Genomic DNA, 7,459 nt, shown 5'->3' with positions numbered 1-7,459 from the left:
AAAAAAAAAGTTCCAAGTTGTATGGTGAGGGGGTTCGTGAATTTTCTCCAATGTAATTAATATATTTTTTTTGTTTGAAATCTCCAATGTATTCATTTATTCTTGCGTTTTGTAATAGTGTGGTTTTTTTTTGGTTATGTTACAATTTTTGACTGCCCAATAACCAATTTGGTCCCAAGGTAATGAATGACTAGTTACACCTTTTTTGGTCAATACACCCAAAACCACACCTGTAACCCAAGTCAATTCACGAGGTTTTTTAAAACCAGCAGTAAGATAGACGCAAAATACGTGCAGAATCATCATTAAGAGCATCATAATTACAGAGGAAGATTGTAATAGTGTGGTTTGCAACAAAGCACTTCTTTATAAATTTATATTATAAATCAATATCAAGTATATAAATAAACTTCACTTAACTTATACATTAGTAACAATATTAAGTTTTGTACATATATACTGTATAATGTACTTTTTAGAAAGTTATATCGTGCACTTTTTTAATTACACAACTAGTATAAATCGCTATTTAAAGTAGCTATACCTTATTTATTTTTTTGAAATTGCCAGTGCAAGTAACGAAACTTGATTCTTTTTTACTTTCTTTATTAGTGACGGAAACAAATTCGTCACAAAGTCCTAATATAGAATGTGATAAAATAAATTAGTAACAGAATGTGTAGAGAAAATTTCCCTCACAAAACTATACTCCAACGCTAACTATTTTTGCAACGGAAACATTGCGTGACAAAAATCCGTAGCCAAGTTATTTTCTAAAATTCACTAGGATATTGTGACGGAAAGAATGTTTCACCGCTATATACTTTGCAACAGATATCTTCTTTCAAAACAGTTCGTCACTAATGAAGAGAGTAAAAAAAAATGTCACAATTTTCAGTGGCAATTTCAAAAAAAAATTAATAAGGTATCGCGACTCTAAGTGGCGATTTATACAAATTTGTATAACTAAAAAAAGTGCACTACTTTAGTAAAATTTTCAAAAAAGTAGTCAACAATATTAATTAGTTATTAGTAAAATTTTATATTATTCATTATATTAATTACTACTTGTAATTTTTTTTCATCTTTTCATATTTTTAAAAAATTATTATTTAATTTTTAATTATAATTTGAGACAAATTTTAAAAATTAAAATTTTCTCCCATTAATAAAAATAAAAATAATAATAATATATAAGTAAAATTGACTTGGCCTATAATAATGGATATGCACTGACAGTGTAAAATAGTTTTACACAGTCATCCAATAAAAACATGCCACATAGGAGAGATAATTACATTTGACTTTAATTTTAATTAAAAGAATAAGATATTTTATGATTTTGCGGAATTCAATTGGATGTCTGTGTAAAACTATTTTACACTGTCAGTGCATATCCATTAAACTCTAATAACAATGTTAATTACATATTGATTAAATTTTATATTAATTACTAATGGTAAAAAAATAAGTTTCTCACATTTAAAAATAATTATGAGTATTACTATTTAAATTTCAATTATTAATGACAACTTAAGAAAAAAGTTTTTTTTAAGAAAAAATAAAAGTAAAAAATTGACTTGACCTTTAAATTAATAACAATATTATTAGATATTAATAAATTTTTCACTCTACTATTCATTATATATATTAAATACTAACCGGAAAAATTTTGATGACTTTCTGATTACTAATGACAACTTGTGAAAAAATTTTAAAATAATAATGATAATAAAAGTAACAGTAAAGTTGACTTGACTTTCACATTAGAAATAATATTAGTTTTTTGTTAATAATCTTTAATAATATGTTTCAAAAAAATACTCCCTCCGTTCCTGATCTTTTGTTGTTTAAGGTTATGCACATTGTTTAAGAGTGCAATCATTGATATATTTGTTGACATAAGCACCCCTATTTAATGTTCTCTTATAGTGAAGAGAGAGAATTATAGTTATTGGTTAAGAAATTTGTTATGATTTTGATTGGTGAAAATAAGAGGTGGTAGGTGAGAGGTATAGTATTAAATGAGGGTATATATGGAATAAATTGAGAAAAAATGCATTGGATTTGTAAAACAACAAAAGTTTTGGAATTTAGGCCAAAAGTTAAAACAACAAAAGATTAGGAACGGAGGGAGTAATCTTTAATAATATTATTTTTTGGAGCTGTTTTTACTTTTGCTAACTGGTGTATTTCATGCCTATTTCCTCATTAATATATTTTCTTCTTTCGAAAAAAAAATAATATTTATTATATTAATTAATAATATTGCGTACAACTTTTCAATTTATATATCATTATTAATGACAAATTGAGAAAAAAAATTAAAATAAACACAATAATAAGTAAAAGTGAAATTGACTTGACTTCATATTTTAATTATTGATAAAAAATTACGGAAATTTTTTATATAACTAAAATTTACTTGTCCAATATACATTAATAACAGTATTAATTACTTATTAATAAATTTTAACATTAAGCATTGTATTAAAAAATTCAGTTTCTCTATTATTATTTAAATTTTAACTATTAATGATAAACTAAGAAAAAAATAAAAATAATGATAAGGATAAGTAAAATTAAATTTGGCTTGACCTGCACATTAATAAAAATAATATTTAGATATTAATAAAAATTTCACTCTATTATTCATTATATTAAGTACTAATTGTAAATTTTTGATGAGTTTTTCATTATTAATAACAACTTCTGAAAAAAATAAGAAGTAATAATGATAATAATAAGTAATAGTATAATTGACTAGAGTAATTGGTTGTTAATAACCATTAATATTTTTATATTATATTAATTACTAATTTTACAAATTTTCAATTTCTCATTATTAATGTTGATATAACTTGAGAAAAAAATAAAAGTAAAATTGACTTGACCTTCACAATAACAACAATATATTTTTTTGTTACACTATAACAACAATATTAGTTGGTTATTAATTAATAAACTTTTATGTTATTCATTATATTAATTACTAATTATAAACTTTTTCAATTTCTCATATTAACCACAACTTGAGGAAATATTTCAAATAATAAGTAAAATTGACTTTAATTAGTTGCCAGTAATGAACCTGTGCCATGCATGGATGAAGTATGTATGACATGACTTTATAATTTAAAGATAAATTAAACACGTGTGTATCATAAAAACATTCAAAATTAGTTAAATCAAATCATAGTAAAATCATGTTTATAAAGTAAATTCGTTGTTGTTGAACATGTGTTTCCTTCATCATTGAATCTTCAACCTTTGTTTGCTTGTAACTCTTGAAAGCGTCACATACAATTGATCGTGAGTAAATAATGATCTTGGAAAGTATATGCCAACATGAAAAAGAGATTTCCCTTAACTCTTATTTGATAACTCATGTACAAAAATATTAATGAACACTCGCCCATCGACATCAAGCTCGATAACAATATATTTTTTTTCTTTTGTTTTCTCCCATTGTTTTTCTCTAAAGACATCAATCAGCAGACCAATGAGATCTATATTTTTAAAAGGAAAAAAAGTATTTATTTTTATAGTGTGCGAAAAATTTGAAGATATTGAGAAAAAAGTTAAACCCCCATGAGGTGGCAAAAAGTTGAAGTGATATAAATAAAAAGTAAACCATCAAATCTATCAATCACTCCCCACCTTTGTCGGCCCCGAGTGTCGCTTACCCACCAGCTTCCACTTGGTTCTTTCATGAACCACACTGTACTGTGAGAGGTGGACTCTAATACCATTTGTACCATCCCGACATAATGACCAACATTACGTTAATAGCACGAGTCTTTCCAATGCGCTTTGTCCTCAATCACGCGCTTTGTGAGAAAACTTCTCAAGAGGTCACACATCCCAATATTGCTTAAAGGAAAACCTCATTAACCTTGAAGTTTAATGATTTGAGCTATCGAAAAGAATATGTATCTTGTTGTTATGAGTAGTACCAATTAAATCTTCTACACCCTTCCGCAATTGTATAGTCTTATACCTATACAACCTTGGAATACCCCTCATTCGGGTGCGAGACCGGTTAATTCATATGTCTTACATAAAAGTCTTATTAGGAGTCGTTCATTGTCTGTACTTTCTCATTGCATCGACGATCACACCTTGCCCTCGTCGGCCTCGAGTGCCACAGACGTGATTCGGATGGAGCTCCTTGCAATTTTTCACCGGCTCCATGTCGCTCAAGAGCGTGGTTTTCGTCAGGTCGTGTGTTATTTGGACTCTTTGCATGCCATGTGCATGCCGTGTTGATTTGGAATATTAGAGACTTGATTGCGAGAGTTTGGGATGTGCGTCCGATACATACCCTGCACGAAGAGAATGATTGTGTTGGTTTCTTGGCCGGCCAAAGATGGAGCTCGTGAGCTGTTGGACTTCCTTCTAGTTTAGGACTCCTCCTCGTGAATTTGGGCTCCCTCCTCCTGATAGGGACTAGTTTTGTTAGAGCTAGTCTTAGGGTTTTTCATTCTTATTGCATGTTGTTTCTTTTTCTCCAAAAGCTTTGTATCGATCAAATAAAAAGTAAAATCACTCAAGTCTATAATTAAACACTCACATACAAATGGCACATGCAGGTCTTATGAACGAGAAAAAATGATAGCTACGGAACTACCAAACTCCTTATTTTAATGACCCCAAAAAAATTCTTAGACTTCCAACTTCCATGTTAGCTGTTAACAAAAGGGTTATAAGCTACAGCATATCGTTAATGTGAAAACTTACAAGGCTGTACTACAACGAAAATTCAGTAATCATAGAATGACCACCATTTTAGCCATGTAGCAGGTTTGATTAAAGTAAAAAAAACACTTGTTAACAAGCCACGTGGATGAGATCATGGCCAGTTTTGGATTAAGTTGAGCTGTAAGCGTCGTGCTGAAACGTGAGAAGGGGAATATAATACGAGGCCATGATAAGGGTAGAAAGTACAATTAATTGAACTAAACTATTGTAATAAATCAGAATGAGGGAAATAAATTAAAACTCTGCACATTTCCCTAAGTAATTAAAATTATTAGCAGCAGGGGAATCCGGCTGTAAACTTGGACACTATTGGTGAAGTCACAGCGACAAAACCTGCAAAGAGATCGATTCTTAAGGGGTTGAATTTGCTTCACATTAAGTTTTTCTCCTGTTAATCATTGTTAATTAAGGTATTAATCATTCAATAATTTACCCTGTGAATACTAATGAATAAACTAGTATGTTATTGTTAATGTCTCTGACTCTCTGCCCAGTGGTTTTACTTTTTTTTAGTGTCTGTGCTGAGGCCATAGCTGTTTTCTTTCTGAGTGACAACCCACCATTGTGCTGCTATACTTAACACTTGATTCCTGCTCACACCACATGATCATTATTCATTGCATCAACTAATCCTTGTTCTTTTTCTCTGTTCATCTTTTACTTTTCTTACAAAAACTTTTTAGTAATAGCAATTAGCAATATACTCTGCTAACATGCCAATTCTTCAAAGATAAAGTACCCGAAACGAAAGTTGTTAGTAACATGCCAGTGTTTAGTTGTGCTATTTCATTAGCTTAGAATTTCAATTATTTAATTCAATTTTTCATTTAGTTACAACTTGACAATTTCATATATCAAGCAACCAATCAGTGATGTTTTTTTAGAACTCCTTTACATTTATTAACCCCTTAAATATTTTAACTAATTAATATAACAGTGAATTACCTATTGAGTTCTTGTATTGGGATTGAAGTACCCCTTGTACTTCTTTTCAATATAATTCATATTGCTTATAAAAAAAACATATTGAGTTCTTATATGTAGTTCTTATATGTAGAATATATTTAGAAATTGTGGATATTCAATTTACATACGCATTTAGTAGTATTTACTGGTAGTTTTTTAGCATTCGTTGAAGGTGAAGAGTAAAAAAACGTTAAGCGGTGGTTTTAAATATCCGCAAAATAAATATGTAAATTCTGTGATGGTCAGTCCATGCTCCCAAGAAGCAAGAAACTGTTTTTTTTATACTCAACAATTTGAGGCGATAAAAATCGTCATAATTTGCATATGTCGATCGGTAGTTGAAGCCCCACATGTACGACAATCATATTGCTATATATCTCAATTGATTTTTAATAAAGTTAATCTTAACTAGTATTAATCTTTCAGATGTATGTATGAAAACAAATATGAAATTCGTATTCACCTAGGACAGATGTGCTACATAATGTTGCAATAATGTGTATAACAACGAAACACAATCAGAGTACCAAAAATTAAACAAACAGTAAAACAAAAGAACGCAACGAGTTGTTAACCCATTTCGGTGAACATCACCTACGTCTGGAGGGCAACTGCCCGAGAAAGATAATCCACTATAATAGTCAAGCACGTACAAAAGGTTCACAAAGAAAAAACACAGTTCTAAACCTTTCTACCTATTGCTACCAGTGACTTAATACTTAAGTCTCCCCCTAAGTATGAGAACCCCTTCTCTCTTTCTCTCAATCACTGTCTCAGTGATCTCACTTGTCAAAAGCAATAACAAGGTTGCTGAGACTAGCACTCAACTAAACACAACTTAGTACTTGCAAAAGCAAAGAAAGCACTAAGTTGTTACAATACTCAAAACATGACTCACAAATAATAAACCCTAACTTCAATATCTCTCACTCAGAATCTGTATCCTGCTAGGGTTTATAAGTTCCTTTATATAGACACTCACTTTAGGCTTGAATCTTCAATGGGCTGAATGTCATAGAGTCCACAACAGCACTTCCGAAAAGAATCTTCAAGGAATCAAAACTTACCAGCATAAAGAAACAGAACCAAGTAAAAACGAAAATTCAAACTTTGAGATAGACTTGTTCACACGGTATCAATCTTGTTACTTCAGCCAAGATTAAAAAATAAACCAACCTTCAGAAGATATTAAAACCATAAAACGCATAACATTGACTAAGTCTTCTGAACTCTCATACAAACAGCAGCCAAACAAACAACTCGGTTTCAGAGATTGAAACTTCAACATACGTAAACACAACATGTTGCTCCAGATGTTGAATCATATGGTCGCACATCAGACACAAGAATTGTACTACATGTTCACTACATGTTTTAAGCAAAATGCAGTCAATCAAAAGAACTACAAAATACAACAAATTTAGTTAATTTCCAAATCAATCATTTAAAACTTTAATATCAATTTTTTATGACATATTTGATATCATTTTAAACGTAATATATTACATTTAATTTTTTTATTTTGTTATGTAACAAATAATCATAATTATTAAAAAAAGACTTTGTCAGCATATATCTTAATGATAAAAAAGTCACAATTGACTTTTATTCATTATTTTAGTGTCATTAAAAACCATTAAATGTCAAATTAATACATTAATTATTTTCAAAAAAGTCACAATTTCTTTTTTAATCATTATAATATCATTAATAACTATTAAATGCAATATTA

The sequence above is a fragment of the Lotus japonicus genome, chromosome 3 (genome assembly GCF_012489685.1).
Source record: "Lotus japonicus ecotype B-129 chromosome 3, LjGifu_v1.2".
Lineage (NCBI taxonomy): Eukaryota > Viridiplantae > Streptophyta > Magnoliopsida > Fabales > Fabaceae > Lotus > Lotus japonicus.
The sequence above is the reverse complement of the archived record's forward strand: the minus strand, read 5'-3'. Positions refer to the sequence as shown.